Source organism: Oncorhynchus gorbuscha, linkage group LG14 (genome assembly GCF_021184085.1).
Source record: "Oncorhynchus gorbuscha isolate QuinsamMale2020 ecotype Even-year linkage group LG14, OgorEven_v1.0, whole genome shotgun sequence".
NCBI lineage: Eukaryota > Metazoa > Chordata > Actinopteri > Salmoniformes > Salmonidae > Oncorhynchus > Oncorhynchus gorbuscha.
The window spans coordinates 63240840-63262517 of NC_060186.1; the positions used below are offsets into that span (position 1 = coordinate 63240840).

Here is a 21678-nt window from a genome sequence, read left to right on the forward strand (position 1 = left end):
CAACAGCCACCATCGAAGCAGCGTTACCCATACAACAACTACTAGAAGGCTCAGAGCGAGTGATGTTTGAAACGCTGTTAGCGCCCGCTAACTAGCTAGCGCTTCGGTTACACCAGCCTCATCTCGGAAGTTGATAGGCTTGAAGTCATAAACAGCACAATGAGTAGCTGCTGGCAAAACGCACGAAAGTGCTGCTTGAATGAATATGTACGCGCCTGCTTCTGCCTACCACCGCTCAGTCAGATACTTAGATATTTGTCAGCTCAGTCAGATCATATGCCATGCAGGACACGCTAGATAATATCTAGTAATATCATCAACCATGTGTAGTTAACTAGTGATTATGATTGATTGTTTTTAAGTTTAATGCTAGCTAGCAACTTACCTTGGCTTACTGCATTCGCGTAACAGGCAGTCTCCTTGTGGAGTGCAACGAGAGAGAGGCAGGTCGTTATTGCGTTGGACTAGTTAAGTGTAAGGTTGTAAGATTGGATCCCCCGAGCTGACAAGGTGAAAATCTGTTGTACTGCTCCTGAACGAGGCAGTTACCCCACCGTTCCTAGGACGTCATTGAAAATAAGAATGTGTTCTTAACTGACTAGCCTAGTTAAATAAAGGTATATTAAAAAAATGAAAATCAGCAAATCGGCGCCCAAAAAATACCGATTTCCGATTGTTATGAAAATTTGAAATCGGCCCTAATTAATCGTCCATTCCGATTAATCGGTCGACCTCTAGAAATAACCTATTAAGGTTATTGCTGCTGTATTGCTAGAGCACAACAATAAATAGGTTATTTTCACCTGGGAGACTAGCTATCATAATGGAGATGTACAATAAGCATGCAGAGGACATTTCTGGTGAGAATAGCCCCAATCTCATGGCTACACCCGGACATTAGGAGGAGTCATTAGGCCTGTTTAAATGAGGTCATTAAGCTGATGAAATGAGGCCGTCAGATGCAAAGGCAGGAGTACACGCCATTCCTCATTGTTAGCTAGGCATAGTGTGTGTGTGTGTGTGTGTGTGTGTGTGTGTGTGTGTGTGTGTGTGTGTGTGTGTGTGTGTGTGTGTGTGTGTGTGTGTGTGTGTGTGTGTGTGTGTGTGTGTGTGTGTGTGTGTGTGTGTGTGTGTGTGTGTGTGTGTGTGTGTGTGTGAGAAATACTGAGTCAAGTGTGTCATAACTCTGGTTGAGTGTAATAGTTGAGGGGACAAAAGTGAACCGCGTAAAAAAAGTTTGTGATAAAGTCCATTTCTGTCGTATAAAAACATTAATAGCGGCAATAACCTCCATAACAATTTAATTGCACTTTAATATGTGTATGCAAGACAATAAAGGCCTGGATGCCCAGTAATTAGGCTGCAGTATTTATTCCCCCTCTAGCTGACGTTATTTAATCTAAACTGAAGTGAACCGGGACAGGGTGAGTAGAGAAAGCCCCTTATCACAGACAGCTATAGTTTTCCACCAACCAGAGACCTTCTACAACCAAAGCTATGGCATCTTCCACTAAAGATGCATTCGCAGTCAACAAAGCTAAATCCCAATGTCACACAGCTATGTCCAACACGTATTGTACATCACAATCTTTTCCAAACAACCCAACAATAGTCAAGTGCTACTAATTAACCCCTAGACTGCTAGAGGTTAACGCATTCTTATTGTCTCGTAAACACCACAAGGACATCCCTCTACAGTTCGTCTGTCTCACATGGGTGGAGAACATAGATAAAGAATGTCAGAGAAGCAGTGAAGGAGTTGAATGTGAAATGGGATGAGATGAGAGAAGAGAGGTCTATAGAAATAGATAAAAGGCCAATGACAACACAGTGTTATCCTCCTCAAGCACAAAGAGAAAAAATAAACGGTCATTCTACAAGACAAGGCTTAGAAGGACAGAGGGAGAGCAATTCTGAGGTGCATTCCTAAACTAACACACTTCACTTGTGTGTTGGGTGGCATTGTGATGGGAATATATATATGCCTGTGTGTTAATGGTAGAGACAGCAAACAACCCAGCAAACTGGGAACATTCCCAGAACATTAGCTAAGATACCCATTAACTTCTAGTTAGGGGTTTATCTAACATTATGATGATAACATCCCAAAAACATTCAGAATATGTTTTTGATGACATCTATTTATCAAAAATGTTTTACATGAAATATCCTTGGAATGTTCTCCTAACATTCACTAAAATGTTGTGCACAACATATGTAACAACCACAGAACATTTCCCAAATGTTTGTATGTTGTGTAAAATATTTGCCTGAACGTTCCTATAACACATTTAATCTGTTCTTTAAAAATGTTCCCAGGATGTTTGATTAGGTTGTGGGAACATCACAAAATATATGTTCCCAAAACACTAGAACTACCCAGTTGTGCGGATGATTCTACAATGTTCCTTTTAGAGTCAAAAAAAACATTCTCCTGATGTTACAAGACTGTTCCCAGAACACATTTAGCCAGTTCTTTAAAGGTTCTCAGAATGTTTCATGAGGTTGTGGAAACAGTCTGGTGGGAACATCACAAAAGATATGTTCCCAAAACACCAAAACTGTCCAGTTGTGCTGATGGTTCTACAATGTTTATTTTACGCTGCAATCAATTAGGTAAAACTTAAATATAATTATTTTTTTAAAGTTCTTGAAATGTTCTGAGGATGTCAAAAACTAAGTCAAATGTTAGTTTAAACCTAAACCTTTAAACCTAAAAAAAATATGCTAGGAATTTCAGAAAAACATAATTTTTACAACATTAAGGGAATGTCCTATGCAACCTAATTTAATCGAAAGAATGTCATCACAACTGGGCATATTTTGTGTTTTGGGAACTTCTCTTGTAATGTAACCACACTGTTCCCACAAGCTAATTCAATGTTCTCGGAACCTTTAACGAACTCAGAAAGGCTTTTCTGTCAACATTCTTGCAACATCAAAGGAATGTTTTGTGGACATTCATACAAAATTATCTGAATGTAATAAAAACTGACTTATTTCATTTAATTACAACATTAAGGGAATTTCCTGTGCAACCCAACTTAAACATTATATGAATGTCATCTCAACTGGACAGTTGTATTGTTTTGGGAACCTACAGTATCTCTATCCCAACAATGGTCCCACAACCTAAAGAAATGTTTTGGGAATCTACAGTATCTCTATCCCAACAACGGTCCCACAACCTAAAGAAATGTTTTGGGAACTTTTAAAGATCATTAAAAATGTGTTCTGGGAATGTTTTTGCAACTTCAGGCAAACCTGTTAGAAACATTGTAATAATCAGCACAAATTGACAGTTTTTGTGGTTTGGGATGTGATATCTTTCTTTCGACATCTTGAGAGAATGAATATGCGGTTGGGAAGCATCTGTAAAGGTGGTGGTGCTATCTTTATCAGCATCATAAAATAATAATAATAATAAGCTGATAGTATTACAACCACGGAATATGCATCCAAGACGAAACTAAACCTTATCAAAAACATTAACAGCTTTTCATTTCCTTTGAAACCTGTCATTTGGAAATTTGGCACAGAAAATCTTTCCAGTATATTGCATTTTCTGCTTGGTCCCTAAACGTCATTGCTGCACGAAAGAAGCAGAGATGAAAGAGGTAACAAACTTTATCGATGTCAACTACAGTAGATTGAAGCATTAATTATATCAATGTATGCCATTATTCTGGTAAAGTAAGGGTTAATTTAGTCTTCTAGGGCAACAAGTATTGACAGAAGAGAAGTTGCATGTATCTAATTACAGACAAGTTATTACGAAGCTGGCCATTACTTCTCACATTAAAAAGGTTTAAAATATGACTGGAATAGGATTTACTCAAAAATATTAGTTTTATTTTCCATAAATATAATAAATACACAGACTTAAAACAGGCAGGGGTTTCAAACCATCTCAGTAGTTGTTTCTTTGCAGCAATTGAACCATGAAGGCCTGATTCCCCTGAACAGCTCCTCTGAAACGTGAGATGTGTCTGTTACTTGAACTCTGTGAAGCATTTATTTGGGCTGCAATTTCTGAGGCTGGTAACTAATGAACTTGTCCTCTGCAGTAGAGGTAACTCTGGATCTTCCTTTCCTGTAGTGGTCCTCATGAGAGCCAGTTTCATCATAGTACTGGATGGTTTTTGCAACTGCACTTGAAGAAACGTTCAAAGTTCTTGAAATGTTCCGTATTGACTGCCCTTCATGTCTTAAAACCTCTTGGGGATAGGGCTGTCTACTGCCCCCGCTGGAGTAATTGCGTGCCCATAGTAAACATAATTTTTTTTGTCAAAAGTTGCTACTATATGCAAATAAAAAATATTATTGAATAGAAAACACTCTAAAGCTTCTAAAACCGTTTAAATTATGGCTGTATGTAAAGCAGAACTCTCAGGGCAGTCATTCTCCCAAACTCTCTCTTGTCATCATAAAAGTTGGCCCAACTTTGACGTCATCGCCCCCACCCTTCCCAAGCAGTTACAGGTCTGGGAACAGTCTCTCTGTCTTCAGCGCGATCTCAGCTTTCAATGGGGCTTCTCATTGTGAGAATCGCGCGCTCACGAGAGTTTTGGCGGGCCGAAACCTTTCGGTCACGCGAAAAAACAGGTCACTTTTATGCGCGCTCTGCTCAGGTCCTGTCTTTTTTCCAAGATCGATTATACAATGCATGCGTTTCTGTTCGTCCTCACGATTGCTGTACACCTTTATAACATGTTAAAGCTTGATTATGAAGTTAGTTTGACAAGTTTAATCGACATATAATATGTAAGTTTGACGTTTTGGTGCGCATCCACTTGACTTTTGGCTACATTTCAACCGAAATGTGTAGTGTTTGAGAACCGAAAGACACAGACTGCAAAACTAAACGCTGTTTTTGGTAAGTATAATTCCTTCCAGGTCTTCTGATGGAAGAACAGCAAAGGTAAGGGAATATTTATGTGGTAAATTTGGGTTTATGTGGACTCCAAGATAGAGGAGCCATAATGCTACTTTTTGAGCGCCGACTCATATTATAGCCTAGTGAACGAAACCTGTAACGTTAAAAATAAATGTAACACAGCGATTGCATTCAGAAGAAGTGTATCTAACTATATATATGTAGAACATGCATATTTAGTCAAAGTTTATGATGTGTATTCCTTGTTAGCTGACGTTATCTGCCGGAGCTATCGTCATTTCTCAGGACATTTGAGTAGCATTTTTTGAACGATGCATCATTGTAAACAGAGATTTCTGGATATATATAGCATATTATTGAAAAAAACATAAATGTACTGTGTAACATGTTATATTACTGTCATCTGATGAAGATTTCAAAAGGTTAGTGCATTATTTTTCTTTTAATCCTGCGTTTGTTGATTGCATATTTTTTTCAACTTGGCTATGCAAATTAGCTGTGTCTTCGGTGGTGGTTTGACATAAATATGTGCTATGTTTTCGCCGTAAAACATTTTAGAAATCTGACTTGCTGGGTAGATAAACAAGGTGTTTATTTTTCATTTGAGCCATTGGACTTGTTAATGTGTGGAGGTTAAATATTTTTAGGAAAATATTTGCGTTCCATGCGCCACCTTCCAGCTGAACGTGGGGGGGGGGGGGGGGTGTTCCAAAATTGGAACCCTAGTCTCCTTCTGGTTAAAGTAATGATGGACAGTCATTTCTCTTTGCACCTCACTCTGACCATCGCTCTGGCACCCTTATGGCCAGTTCGTAAATTCACTCTGGCTACCTACTCCGATTTCAGAGCGCTCTCGTCTGAGTGTGCCAGAGTGCAGAATAACTGATGAATTTACCTTTACTCTGAAATCCGACTCATCCCAAACCATCTCAATAGTGATTTATATGCAGCAATTCAACAACGAAGCTGGTTCAGAGAATGGCAAAGCTGTCATCAAGGCAAAGAGTGGCTACTATGAAGAATCGCAAATATAAAATATATTTGTATTTGTTTAATACTTGTTTGGTTACTACATGATTCCATATGTGTTATTTCATAGTTTTGATGTCTTCACTTTTATTGTACAATAAGGAAATACCCTGAAATGAGTAGGTGTGTCCAAACCATTATTCCTGACATTATTATGAACTGTCCTCCCCGCAGCACAATTAAAATAGACTGTTTGGGTTGAAATGGTTGGAAAGATCTAAACTATGCCAAAAATGGAATATAGGTGGGTACCCAGTTCACTACATAATATTCAAAAATACAATTAAATACAGAGAAAATGTCTCAGAGTTGAGGATCTCATCCACACACAAATGGACTAATAGTCTACAAAAATGACGTAAATGATATGCAGAGACATAGACCTATCTAAAAAGGCCTGTAAAAAATGGTTCCGCCATCTGTCTGTACAGTGCATGTTCTACATTTGCAGGTTAGGTGCAGGCTTCACTTTATCACATATAGTTGGGCGGTTGTGGATGGGTTATTAGCAATTGTGGGTGAACAAACAGTTTGTAACATGGTTGGTTATGTTTCTACATGACACTGCAGAAATATGTATTTGATGCTTATGTATTCCTATTTCTCGGTTGAATTTACATATCAATATGGTGTTTTGGTATTGGTCATGCATGCAGTTAGGGGGAGATCGCAAACGTAAATTCTTCCCAGTCTGATATTGGCCTACAAGGCGGGAGGTCAGCTTCTGAAATACATTATTCTATTTTCATATTTACAATGTGTACGACGAGCTCACTATGTGCATGTCCCGATGTATATACAGTTGCATTTGGAAATTATTCAGACCCCTTGACTTTTTCCACATTTTGTTAAATTAGTATTTTTCTAAAATTGATTAAATCGTTTTTTTCCCCTTTTCTATTTACACACAAAATACATAATGACAAAGCAAAAACTGTTTTTTAGAAATGTTTGCAAATGTATTTAAAATAAAAGACCTAAATATCATATTTACATAAGTATTCAGCAGCTTTGGCAGCGATTACAGCCTCTTGGGTATGACGCTACAAGCTTGGCACACCTGTATTTGGGGAGTTTCTCCCATTTGCCTCTGCAGATCATCTCAAACTCTGTCAGGTTGGATGAGGAGCGGCGCTGCACAGTTGTTTTCAGGTCTTTCCAGAGATGTTCTATCGGGTTCAAGTCTGGACTCTGGCTGGGCCACTCAAGGACATTCAGAGACTTGTCCCGAAGCCACTCCTGCATTGTCTTGGCTGTGTGCTTATGATCGTTGTGCTGTTGGAAGATGAACCTTCGCCCCAGTCTGAGGTCCTGAGTGCTCTGGAGCAGGTTTTCATCAAGGGTCTCTGTACTTTGCTCCGTTCATCTTTCCCTCGATCCTGACTAGTCTCCCAGTCCCTGCCACTGAAAAACCTCCCCACAGCATGATGCACAATGGTGGTGGCAGCATCATTGGTGCCAGGTTTCCTCCAGATGTGACACTTGGCATTCAGGCCAAAGAGTTCAATCTTGGTTTCATCAGACCAGAGAATCTTGTTTCTCATGGTCTGAGAGTCCTTTAGGTGCCTTTTGGCAAACTCCAAGCGGGCGGTCATGTGCCTTTTACTGAGGAGTGGCTTCAGTCTGATTAGTGGAGTGCTGCAGAGATGGTTGTCCTTCTGGAAGGTTCTCCCATCTCTACAGAGGAACTCTAGAGCTCTGTCAGAGTAACCATTGGGTTCTTTGTCACCTCTCTGACCAAAGCCCTTTTCCACCGATTGCTCAGTTTGGCCGGGCGGCCAGGTCTAGGAAGAGTCTTGCTGGTTCCAAACTTCTTCCATTTAAGAATAATAGAAGCCACTGTGTTCTTGGGAACCTAAAATGCTGCAGAAATGTTTTGGTACCCTTCCCCAGTTAGCTAGTGTAAAGGACTTCACACTGCTTGCTCAGCGAATACCACTTCCTCCCGATTCGCCCCAAACCTTTACCGATCTCGGGACATCTGCCTCACAAACACACAAGACCATCCTCCTTCAAGCATCTTAGCCGACTGCCACACCTCAAAAGGCTAGCTAATGAGGCGACGCAAGCTGGACACTTAAGGCTGAGGAGTAAGTTTCACACATCCCCATGTGCTACACATACATACTCTAATTGGAATGGTCGCATTAGCCCGTTAGCATGGAATAACTGTGGATTAGCTAACAGATGAATCACAAATCTACAGCCATCAACATACTTACACATCTATGTGCTTACTTGTTTCTATCGTCAGGTACTTCCATGTATTGTATTTTGTACTATTTTTGTCATTGTTATGTTTGATTACAAAATGCAGTCTGATATTGAAATGCAAATGGCGAATCACAAATGTACAGCCATCAACATCCTGTTGTCCTGCACATCTAATGTGCTTCCTTGTATCTATTGTCAGAATAAATACCAATCAACTGGGATCACCGACTGGACAGTCCTTTATTTAAAAACACAAAGCAAGAGAGTTATGAAGTACGATCACATCTGTTACACTGGTGCCGAGACCAGTCTTCTTGTCTTTGCTGGACAGATGTTACGTGTGTGTGTGTGTGTGTGTGTGTGTGTGTGTGTGTGTGTGTGTGTGTGTGTGTGTGTGTGTGTGTGTGTGTGTGTGTGTGTGTGTGTGTGTGTGTGTGTGTGTGTGTGTGTGTGTGTGTGTGTGTGTGTGTGTGTGATACTGCATTGCATTCCTAGTATTAATAATAAGTCATCTGTGCTTTGTTTATTTCTTGTCTATTTTCAGTGCTGTATATTGTGATGTAAAAAGTGGCCTAGAAAAATAACATATTTCAATGCAGTGGATACGATGTTGTTAAAATTCATAGTATCATCTCAACCTTAGTACATAAATAATTACTGTGTTCGTTCATGAGTTCTAATCAGTGTAGATTTTTTTGGTCTAGTTTTACTCAATTTCTCCAGTAGGCAAGCAGTGGAGCAGCAGTCCTGCAGAATGGCTGGCAGGCATATGGTAAATAGGCTCTTAAATTAGGTCCCTGGTCCTCTAGCTTAGTTATCTGTGATGATTGGAACTGTGTGTGTGTGTGTGTGTGTGTGTGTGTGTGCGTGCGTGCGTGCGTGCGTGCGTGCGTGCGTGCGTGCGTGCGTGTGTGCGTGTGTGCGTGTGTGCGTGTGTGTGTGTGTGTGTGTGTGTGTGTGTGTGTGTGTGTGTGTGTGTGTGTGTGTGTGTGTGTGTGTGTGTGTGTGTGTGATCCATTCTCCCCCTGGCACGTTTACCATGTCTCATTGAACAGGGAAATATGCAGGTCACACATCCATAGATTTCTGGTCACATTTTTACAAATGTCAATACAAATGTAAATGATTTGAATAAAAACTGCCAAATGTATTTTTTTCTTTCTCCTTTTGTTTCCATTTAATACATATGAATGTTTTTTGTATTTGAAATGATAATAAATCAAATGTTTGTTGCCTGAAAGCAAAGAGGAAGAAAATCATTAGCAGGTAATGATACCTCAACATAGATGTATGAAGGGTGCCTGAGTTTTGAAGAGATAGAAACAGAGAGAAAATGGTTAGCAGCATAGCTACCGGGAACTATAAAATTCCTGCACAGAGTATGATTTACAATGGTTGGTAAAAGTGTGGTTGTCATAGTGAAAACGTCTTAAAATGAATATGATAGATACGTCTTAAATTTGATATGACATGTTTTATAATCCTTTATAATCCTAATCCTATAAATGTAAATATTTTTACAGTAGATGATCGCCGTACAGTCTGGAATATTTGTCACCGATGAGTAATTTAACATTGTTCAATGTATTTGTCCAACAAAAAAATATGTCAACTGATTTGTTGGGTTGTTTTCTCAGCTTGTGGGGAAAAACAAGTTTCTAATGAACAAACAATTACTTATTTGAATTTATCTCTCTGGTCTTTCTTGACAGTGGGGTGGGGGTGGGGGGGGTTCACAAACATTAGCTTCAATCAATGACTGGCTGTCATGAAATGTGTCAAGAGACAGCACCTTCAAGTCTATCTCCATCTAATTCAAACAGTCACAGAGGACAATCGAAACACCTTTTAAACACCTCCCTCCTCAATCTTGCCAATCCAATCATGTCGCTGAAGACAACCCACACACCCACACTCTGTCTCGCTCTCTGTCTCTATCACTCCCTCTCCTTCTCTCTAGTCAATCGGTCTGCTCCCCTCTCTCAACGTGGCCATACGTTGCCTACAAAAAGACACCAAATTTAAACAAATAAATGAAATCAAATTGTATTTGTCACATGCACCGAATACAACAGTTAGACCTTACAGTGAAATGTTTACTTTTAAGCCCTTAACCAACAATGCAGTTTTAAGGAAATTCTCCAAAAAAGTAGAGATAAGAATAACAAATAATTAAAGAGCAGCAGTAAATAACAATAGCGGGGCTATTTACAGGGGGTACCGGTACAGAGTCAATGTGTGAATGTGCGGGGTGAACCGGTGTTGAGGTAATTTAGGTAATTATGTACATGTAGGTAGAGTTATTAAAGTGGCTACGCATAGATAATAACAGAGAGTAGTAGCAGCGTGAGGGGGGCAATGCAAATACTGTAGTCTCGGTAGCCATTTGATTAGCTGTTCAGGAGTCATATGGCTTTGGGGTAGAAGCCTCTTGGACCTGTACTTGGCGCTCCGCTACCGCTTTCCGTGCGGAAGCAGAGAGAACAGTCTATGACTAGGTGGCTGGAGTCTGACAATTTTTAGGGCCTTCCTCTGACACCGCCTGGTATAGAGGTCCTGGATGAAAGGAAGCTTGGCCTGGCCCCAGTGATGTACTGGGCCGATCGCACTATCCTCAAAGTGCCTTGCGGTCGGAGGCTGAGCAGTTGCCATACCAGGCAGTGATGCAACCGGTCAGGATGGTTTCGATGGTGCACCTGAACTTTTTTTTGAGAATCTGAGGACCCATGCCAAATATTTTCAGTCTCCTGAGGGGGAATAGGTTTTGTCGTGCCCTCTTCACGACTGTCTTGGTGTGCTTGTACCATGTTAGTTTGTTGGGGATGTGGACGCCAAGGAACTTGAAGCTCTCAACCTGCTCCACTACAGCCCCGTCGATGAGAATGGGGGCATGCTCGGTCCTCCTTTTCATGTAGTCTACAATCATCTCCTTTGTCTTGATCACGTTGAGGGAGAGGTTGTTGTCCTTGCACCACACAGCCAGGTCTCTGACGTACTCCCTATAGGCTGTCTCATCGTTGTCGGTGATCAGGCCTACCATTGCTGTGTCATCAGCAAACCTAAAGATGGTATTGGAGTCGTGCCTGGCCGTGCAGTCATGAGTGAACAGGGAGTACAGGAGGGGACTGAGCACGCCCCCCTGAGGGGCCCCCGTGTTGAGGATCACCGTGGTAGATGTGTTGTTACCTACCCTTACCACCTGGGGGCGGCCCATCAGCAAGTCCAGGATCCAGTTGCAGAGGGAGGTGTTTAGTCCCAGGGTCCTTAGCTTAGTGATGATCTGTGAGGGCACTATGGTGTTGAACGCTGAGCTGTAGTCAATGAATAGCATTATAACATACAGTTGAAGTCGGAAGTTTACATACACCTTAGCCAAATACATTTAAACTATGTTTCACAATTCCTGACATTTAATCCTAGTAAAAATTATCTGTCTTAGGTCAGGTAGGATCACCACTTTATTTAAAAAATGTGAAATGTCAGAATAATAGTAGAGAGAATTATTTATTTCAGCTTTTATTTCTTTCATCACATTTATTTTCTAGCAATGCCTTTAAATGATTTAACTTGGGTCAAACGTTTCGGGTAGCCTTCCACAAGCTTCCCCAAGAAGTTGGGTGAATTTTGGCCCAATTTTGGCCCAGCGCATGCTTGGAGTACACTTCCTGGTAATCCATCTGGCCCAGCAAGCCTTGTGAATGTTGACCTGTTTAAACGTCTTGCTCACATCGGCTGCAGAGAGCGTGATCACACTGTCGTCCAGAACAGCTGATGCTCTAATGCATGTTTCAGTGTTACTTGCCTCGAAGCGAGCATAGAAGTTATTTTGCTGGTCTGGTAGGCTTGTGTCACTGGGCAGCTCTTGGCTGTGCTTCCCTTTGTAGTCTGTAATAGTTTGCAAGCCCTGCCACATCCGACGAGAGTCGGAGCCGGTGTAGTACGATTCGATCTTAGTCCTGTATTGATGCTTTGCCTATTTGATGGTTCATCGGAGGGCATAGCGGGATTTCTTATGAGCTTCTGGGTTAGAATCCCGCTCCTTGAAAATGGCAGCTCTACCCTTTAGCTCAGTGTGAATGTTGCCTGTAATCCATGGCTTCTGGTTGGGATATGTACGTACAGTCACTGTGGGAACGACGTCATCGATGCACTTATTGATAAAGCCAGTGACTGATGTGGTGTACTCCTCAATGACATCGGAAGAATCCCGGAACTTATTCCAGTCTGTGCTAGCAAAACAGTCCTGTAATTATGCATCTGCTTCATCTGACCACTTTTTTTATAGACTGAGTCACTGGTGCTTCCTGGTCTAATTTTTGCTTATAAGCAGGAGGATAGAGTTATGGTCAGATTTTCCAAATGGAGGGCGAGGGAGAGCTTTGTATGCGTCTCTGTGTTTGGAGTAAAGGTGGTCTAGAATTGTTTCCCCCTCTAACATGTTGATAGAAATTAGGCAAAACTGATTTAAGTTTCCCTGCATGAAAGTCATCGGACACTTGGAGCGCCGCCTCTGGATGAGCGTTTTCCTGTTTGCTTATGGCGGAATACAGCTCATTGAGTGTGGTTTTAGTGCCAGCATCGGTCTTTGGTGGTATGTAGACAGCTACGAAAATTACAGATGAAAACTCTCTAGGTAAATAGTGTGGTCTACAGCTTATCGATCATGAGATACTCTACCTCAGGCGAGCAAAACCCTGAGACTTCCTTAGATATCGTGCACCAGCTATTGTTTAAAAATATGCATAGGCCCCCGCCTCGTGTCTTATCAGATGCTGGTGTTCTGTCCTGCCGATAGAGTGTATAACCCGCCAGCTGTATGTTCTTAATGTCGTCGTTCATCCACGACTCGGTGAAACGTAAGATATTAGTTTCTAATGTCCCCTTATTAGGATATACGTGCTTTCAGTTCGTCCCATTTATTTTCCAGCGATTGAACATTAGCTAGCAGAACGGAAGGCAAGGGCAGATTAGCCTGATCCTCACAAGACATCCTGATCTATTTCTGCGAAACCACGGGGATCTGGGCCTGGTCGGGTGTCTGTAGTATATCCCTTGCGCCCGACTCATTGAAGAACTCCTCGCCCAATTTGAGGCGAGTAATCCCAATTCTGATGTTCAGAAGCTCTTTTCGGTCATAAGAGATGGTAGCAGCAACATTATGTACAAAATAAGTTACAAATACGAAAAAATAAAAAAATAAAAAAGCATGGTTGGTTAAGAGCCGATTAGACGGCAGCCCTGCTCTCCGGCTCCATCTTTTTGAAAGTGTTGTAGTTGAAAGATGAAATAAATGTTTCTATGATTTTATGTTATGTAGGCTATCCTTGGCCATCTTTCCATTAAGAATGAATTAGGCATCCATCTAGACGTTGTGGAGACTTTCTACCAACCAACACTGTCAATAGTAAAGCTCTAGGTCTTTGTGTTCCAGCTGACAATGCTTTTTCTCTGACATGGAATTGTTCTGGGTTTGAAATCATATGTTTAATCCAATTTTTTTATTTTTTTTATCTTAAGTAAAACATCACAGGGCCTTGAATGTGTCTGTTTGGAAAAGCTGTCTCTGAATGGCTTCCTCATCAGTCTTTTGTCAAGTGTGAATCTTACTGGGGAAGAGTCATGCTTCCTTCACCACACAGTGCTGTGTGGCCAGCAGTCGCAGGGTGGATTTTCTCACTCAATCATTATTGGAAAAGAAAAGAAAGCATTTAAAATGTCACATTCTTTCTTTTCATTTTACATCCTCCCCAGCAATATCGCACCAAAAACCCTATTCAGTGTGTCGACTCGGCTGATGCCTTTATCCTGAGTGGCTAACAGACAGGCCAGCAGCGCCCACTGTCCTTCGTTTGAACAGTACATTTACATTTCAATTAATACAGTTTCAACACCTTGTTACAGGCCCTATTTTAACCTGAACAAATGCCAAGCAAAGACATTTTCCCACCACATTATTTTCTTATGATGATTGAAATCTCACAGATCCAGGCAGCCCAGTGTGTGAGGTCTGGAGCTTGGAGGAGCCAGGCAGCCCAGTGTGTGAGGTCTGGAGCTAGGAGGAGCCAGGCAGCCCAGTGTGTGAGGTCTGGAGCTAGGAGGAGCCAGGCAGCCCAGTGTGTGAGGTCTGGAGCTAGGAGGAGCCAGGCAGCCCAGTGTGTGAGGTCTGGAGCTTGGAGGAGCCAGGCAGCCCAGTGTGTGAGGTCTGGAGCTTGGAGGAGGCAGGCAGCCCAGTGTGTGAGGTCTGGAGCTTGGAGGAGCCAGGCAGCCCAGTGTGTGAGGTCTGGAGCTTGGAGGAGGCAGGCAGCCCAGTGTGTGAGGTCTGGAGCTTGGAGGAGCCAGGCAGCCCAGTGTGTGAGGTCTGGAGCTAGGAGGAGCCAGGCAGCCCAGTGTGTGAGGTCTGGAGCTTGGAGGAGGCAGGCATCCCAGTGTGTGAGGTCTGGAGCTTGGAGGAGCCAGGCAGCCCAGTGTGTGAGGTCTGGAGCAAGGAGGAGCCAGGCAGCCCAGTGTGTGAGGTCTGGAGCTTGGAGGAGCCAGGCAGCCCAGTGTGTGAGGTCTGGAGCTAGGAGGAGCCAGGCAGCCCAGTGTGTGAGGTCTGGAGCTTGGAGGAGCCAAGTACACTAGGCAATGGATCTGTGACTGTTAACATTTAAATACCACCGTCGCACTGCAAAGAGAATGAATACTGTGTGAATACTGATTATTTTCTCTCCATCTCTCCTTTCCCATGATGAACTGGTTCCAATCTCGCTCTGACCTCGGAAGTGTTCTCTTTAGGTTCTCTGTCCCGATGGCAAAGCCTCATAACGAGACATGCGAGATGGGGAACAGCGGATAATGTCACCACAAATCTAAATTCTCTATCTAGCCATGGCTGGTAGTTTGAACATACCACAACAAGAATTTAAAAAACACACACAACCGGTATGTATTGTGTTGTGAGATCCACTGACTGCAGGGTCGATTATGAGTGTCTCTGTGTGTGCGTGCACACGTGTGTGTTGCGAGATCCACTGACTGCAGTTGTTTGAGCACAACTGAATTATGACTCATAAACTTGGCTGATATTTATTGTTCATGGCAACACTGTAGTACCAGTAATGGACAACACGTCGTCGTCTTGGGAGAGGTGGAAGCTGTGATCATCATATGCTAAATTCCCCCCACACTCACATCAAATCAGAACTGGAGCAACTCATGGCATGCTATCTTCTCTCCCTCTCCATTCTTTCTCTCGGTCGCTCTCTCTCTCACAACTCTTGCCTCTCTCTATCCTCTCTCCGTGCCCGCCTTCTCTCTCTCCCACCCTCTCTTTATCGCTCTCTCTCTCCCTCCCTCTCTGAATGGCAGGCCTCAGATAGCTGCTGGCATGGCTAGCGGAGGGTGAGTAGAGCAGAGCAGAAGCAGAGGTAGACCTCTGGGCCTACTGAAGCAGTTACAGCACATTTAGCCTGTAGGGATCTACACAGCAATACCACAGCACTGACGCCACACATGAGTCTTGTACACTCCACAAATGAGTCCTGTGCTTCTAAGTCTGCATTGCTTGCTCTTTGGGATTTTAGGTTGGGTATCTGTATATTGGCAGTTGTTGTTGTTTAGCCTCTACGGCTTTGCTAACGTGCGCTAATGTGATTATAATGACAAACCAGTAGTTTAAATCAATCAATCAATCAAATGTACTTTATAAATCCCTTTTTACATCAGCAGTTAGCGCTGTTGTTAGTAGTGTTAGTAGTGTTGTTTAGCCTCTACGTGATGGGTGTCCTAAACCGGGGCGGTTGTTGCTAACATGCGCTAATGTGACTAGAATGATGTTGTATACAAAAGCCAACTTTCCGGGACATAGACATGTCTTACATGGGCAGAAAGCTTACATTCTTGTTAATCTAACTGCAGTGTCTAATTAACAGTAGCTGTTACAGTGAAAAAAGACCATGTTGTTGTTTGAGGAGCGTGCACAACAACAAAAAAATGTTTATCATGGCAACTGGTTTGATACATTCAGTTAAATAATCTACTTACATTCAGTAATTTTGCTCTGATATGTCATCCTGAGGGCCCCAGAGATAAAATGTAGCATAGCTTTGTTTGATAAAATCCATTTTTATGTACAAATGTAGGAATTGGGGTCTACAGTTTGACCCCACTGCTGTCCCTGGCTCCACACCCATCCCGCCCGGCCATCTAGATGTGTGAAAGTTAGTGTACAAGCTAATGATCCATCATGTATGACATTCCTGGGAGTGTGTAAACCAAATGTCTTTATTACCATAGCATTTTTGTTTGTTCTCTATAGTTAAGTACTTGAAAATGTATCAATTGACCAATTTCAGAATATTTGGGCAAACTCCTGGCAGACTTGATACAAAATATTGTGCAGCAATGTAATTCTTCACTGGATCAGTCTGAAACATTGCGCACACACTGCTGCCCAAGATCGAAATTGCACCTAGACTCCTATCTGAAAGTATGGCCTTGCTCTTGCATTACAAAGAGGATCTGCTAAATGACTTAAATGTAAATGTAAATAAAAACCATTTTTAAACAAAGCATTTTTGGGGTTGTATTATCATTTACCAGATCTAATGTGTTATATTCTCCTACATTCATTTCACATTTCCACAAACTTTAAAGTGTTTCCTTTCAAATAGTTTCAAGAATATGCATATCCTTGCTTCAGGTCCTGAGCTACAGGCAGTTAGATTGGGGTATGTCATTTTAGGCTAAAATTGAAAAAAAAGGGTACGATCCTGAAGAGGTTGTTTAGAAAACAATGATGTATTGCATACAGTAGGCTACAATAATAATAATTACTGTCAATGTATGGTTAAATGTACGACAGATAATGAATAGCCAAAAATGAGCCTACTTTGAATTAAACAACATTTTGGTAAGTAATTGCAAATGACTGCATATTAATACCACTTATTATTCAAGATATAATAACACTAAGATCCATTATAAATATATCAAACTAACATTAAACACTATAGAGTGATATTTCTTTGAAACATGCAACAGTAACATTTATTTATGGAGTGTGTACAGTGCTTTAGGCAGTGGGGTGCTGGGCTGGGCTGTGGGATAGGCCATGTGGTGGTACTGTAGTAATTTCTTAGCGGGAGTTAACGTCAGGATGATTGAGTCACCCCCAATGTCCCCATTAGAATTTGCATTTTAAAATATGTATATTATTTATTTATGTACGTTTTATTCAAATGACAGGCGGGCCGAGAGATTCCCCTGAGCACAACAACGTACGGGCAGAGTAAAGTGGGGTGGACCCACAGTGGACAGAGGGACAGAGAGAGAGAGGGAGGAGAGAAAGAGAGAGAGGAGAGAGAGGACAGAGAGAAAGAGGGAGGACAGAGAGAGAGGAAAGAGAGAGAGGGGGAGGACAGAGAGAAAGAGGGAGGAGAGAGAGAGTGGGAGGACAGAGAGAGGGAGGAGAGAGAGAGACGGGGAGGACAGAGAGAGGGAGGAGAGAGAGAGGGGGAGGACAGAGAGAGGGAGGACAGAGAGAGGGAGGAGAGAGAGAGAGAGGGGGAGGACAGAGAGAGGGAGAGAGAGAGAGTGAGAGAGTGAGCGAACAATAAGAACTATTGGCTGAACTTAAAAGGAAGTGTCCAACACTCTGTGCCATGAAAATGTTTTAGTCTCACCATGAATAGGCATGAACTCTACGTCTACATAACCTTTTGCAAAAGTAGTTTATTCTACACTGAATCACTACATTCACCATAATCCCATTTCGAGGGCAGTGACAGACAGTGTAACCACATAGTGGGGAGGTACAGTAAACACAAACAAACAGCCCAATTATTTATATTCCGCTGTAAATCCGATAATAGGAAAATGTCTAATCACCTGACAAAGCATAGCATGAATGGCCGTTGTATTTCATCCATCGTGGGGATTATAAACCAGTCCCCTATTATTAGTGCCGGGACGATACCAGTATGTAAAATATTATGTGCTATGGCTTGGAAAATAAATACAGATGACTCTGGATGACAACATAGTGATGTCTGTTTCCAACAGTAGGGCTTGTTTTCCTAAAGAAGTCAAATTTGCTTCGTGTTTTGTTTCCCTGCCATAATAGTGACGCGTGTGGCGATATGGTATCGTCGCAGCCTAACTATTACCATGTATCTATGGTTACCCCACACCACACACAGCTAACCATACAGCCGTTTCATTCACATGGTTTTAACTGTCGTTGTATTAACAGAAGCACCAAGTCATCACCATACCATAGCAGAGGCCTAACACTAGTGAACCATGGAACACCTGCTGTTCAACTGCTCTTTTCCTTTCCATGTGTTATGTATTCAATGTTCTGCGTATTTCATGTTCTGAAAGCGATGGGCCAAGCTGATGGAACACAGGTCCCAGTCCATCCCAGATAGCAGCTCAGGGGGGAGAAAATAGCACACAGTCAATTGGATATTGATTCTGTCTCCCAGAAATGTCACAAAAAAACTTCTGAAGCTTTGGGTGACGTCTGTTTTGTGCACTCGTTCGGAAACGCAGCCAAGTCAACCGAATATGTTTCAAAGGAAGGTGAGGCCTTGGTGGATATTTACAATCAAAGAGACTGCAGGCCATTTCATTCAACCTCTCTTTCTCTCTGGAAAATGAAAAGTTCAGTTGTTGGGGTTGTTGACAGGCATCAGGATTCACCCTAAGGCATCCACGATGAGTCAGGCTCTATAATTGCTCATTTATTTACACAAATCTAGCTAAGGAAACATAAAAGCCAACAGCAGCAAAACAAATTAGCCCTATTGTTGTGTGTAAGAGATGCTGGAACACCCGCAGAGCACCATATCAAAAGGTGTGAGACATCTTGAGACAAAACGGGGGAGACACTACCATGATCAATGATGTTCCAGTGTATCCTTAACACTATTCACTCTGCCTTATCAAATCTGAGGTCTGGTAAATGGTATCGAAATGCTATTTTCTAGACATGACTGATGTTTTAAATCCATGCATTCACAATCCGTTTTCGGTCAGACTTAACCTTAAAGAGAAGGAGGTGCTCTGAATGTCATCCCTTTCCTCACAGACCTTTCTAAATGCCACGTTCTCTAGTCTGGCCCCATGGAGCAGGAGAGACACAGAGGGATGGAGGATTGCAGAGGGGGGGTGGTGGGGGGGGGGGTGACATAAGAGAGCAGAGAGCTTTTTCAGCCTGAGAAACCAAACATCATGCAGTCAGCTGGACTGAGCCATGGGAGTTGATTTAATACTTGAAGGGGGGATTTATTTAACTAGTCAAGTCAGTTAAGAACAAATTCTCATTTACAATGACGGCCTACAACCGGCCAAACCTGGGGGTAGTCCTTATGGGACTCCCAATCATGGCTGGATGTGAAATGTGGGGCCTTGAAGGGTCTGAGAGCTGATCCGCACATTTGCTGATGTTTTCAATTACATAGACCAGTGGTTCCCAAACTTTTTATAGTCCCGTACCCCTTCAAACATTCAACCTCCAGCTGCGTACCCCCTCTAGCACCAGGGTCAGCACACAGCGCACTAAGCCTGCCACACACACACACTCTATACAAAACATTTATTAAACATAAGAAGGACTGAGAGTTTTTGGGAAGTGACAAAGAACTTTTATAAGACCAGGTCACAAATAATAATAATCAATCATTTTGCTCTTTATTTAGCCATCTTACATATAAAACCTTATTTGTTATTCAATAATTGTGAATAACTAGAAAGGATGCACATAACTCTGCAATGTTGGGTTGTATTGGAGAGAGTCTTAAATCATTTTCCACACACAGTCTGTGCCCGTATCGAGAATCCACTCTCACATAAGTATGAGATTGCAAAGGGCATCAGTGTCTTAACAACACGATTTGCCAAAGCAGGACACTCTGAGCACAGCCTAATCCAAAAATCTGTCAGTGGCTTCTGATTAAATTAAATTTTCACAGAACAGTTTGTTGCGATTTTGATGAGGCTCTCTTGTTCAGATACCGGTAAGTGGACTGGTTTGTGTCATCCGTTTTGGGAAAGTACCTGCGTAATTGCGCACCCAACTCACTGGGTGCGCACTGGGTGCTTAGCTATATCACATTTGACGTTGTCTGTAAGCTTGAGTTCATTTGCACACACAAAAATCATACAATAATGGAAAGACCTGTGTGTTGTCCTTGTCCTGATGGAAAGACCTGTGTGTTGTTAATGCGGACAGAGAAGAGCTCCAGCTTCTTAATCATAGCCTCAATTTTGCCCCGCACTTTGAATACAGTTGTGGAGAGTCCCTGTAATCCTAGATTCAGATCATTCAGGCAGGAAAAAACATCCCTCAGATGGGCCAGTCGTGTGAGAAACTCGCCATCATACAAGCAGTCAGAAAACTGAAAAATATGGTCAGTAAAGAAAACGTTAAGCTTGTCTCTCAATTCAAATAAACATGTCAATACTTTGCCTCTTGATAACCAGCGCACTTCTGTATGTTGTGAAAGTGTTACATGGTCGCTGCCCATATCATTGCATAGTGCAGAAAATACCAGAGAGTTCAAAATCGCTCCACACCGCGTGGCCGCGGCCACCCTAATCTGGTGGTCCCAGCGCGCACGACCCACGTGGAGTTCCAGGTCTCCGGTAGCCTCTGGAACTGCCGATCTGCGGCCAACAAGGCAGAGTTCATCTCAGCCTATGCCTCCCTCCAGTCCCTCGACTTCTTGGCACTGACGGAAACATGGATCACCACAGATAACACTGCTACCCCTGCTGCTCTCTCTTCGTCCGCCCACGTGTTCTCGCACACCCCGAGAGCTTCTGGTCAGCAGGGTGGTGGCACCGGGATCCTCATCTCTCCCAAGTGGTCATTCTCTCTTTCTCCCCTTACCCATCTGTCTATTGCCTCCTTTGAATTCCATGCTGTCACAGTTACCAGCCCTTTCAAGCTTAACATCCTTATCATTTATCGCCCTCCAGGTTCCCTCGGAGAGTTCATCAATGAGCTTGATGCCTTGATAAGCTCCTTTCCTGAGGACGGCTCTCCTCTCACAGTTCTGGGCGACTTTAACCTCCCCACGTCTACCTTTGACTCATTCCTCTCTGCCTCCTTCTTTCCACTCCTCTCCTTATTTGACCTCACCCTCTCACCTTCCCCCTCTACTCACAAGGCAGGCAATACGCTCGACCTCATCTTTACTAGATGCTGTTCTTCCACTAACCTCATTGCAACTCCCCTCCAAGTCTCCGACCACTACCTTGTATCCTTTTCCCTCTCGCTCTCATCCAACACTTCCCACACTGCCCCTACTTGGATGGTATCGCGCCGTCCCAACCTTCGCTCTCTCTCCCCCGCTACTCTCTCCTCTTCCATCCTATCATCTCTTCCCTCTGCTCAAACCTTCTCCAACCTATCTCCTGATTCTGCCTCCTCAACCCTCCTCTCCTCCCTTTCTGCATCCTTTGACTCTCTATGCCCCCTATCCTCCAGGCCGGCTCGGTCCTCCCCTCCCGCTCCGTGGCTCGACGACTCATTGCGAGCTCACAGAACAGGG

At 42.7% G+C, this 21678-nt stretch overlaps 1 protein-coding gene across 2 annotated transcripts in view; it reads right to left on the minus strand.

Annotated features, from left to right (window-relative positions):
* The window catches only part of LOC123995273 (kelch-like protein 29), a 291135-nt gene that overhangs the window by 63496 nt on the left and 205961 nt on the right, over positions 1-21678 (minus strand). The gene's annotated exons all lie outside the window — the stretch shown is intronic.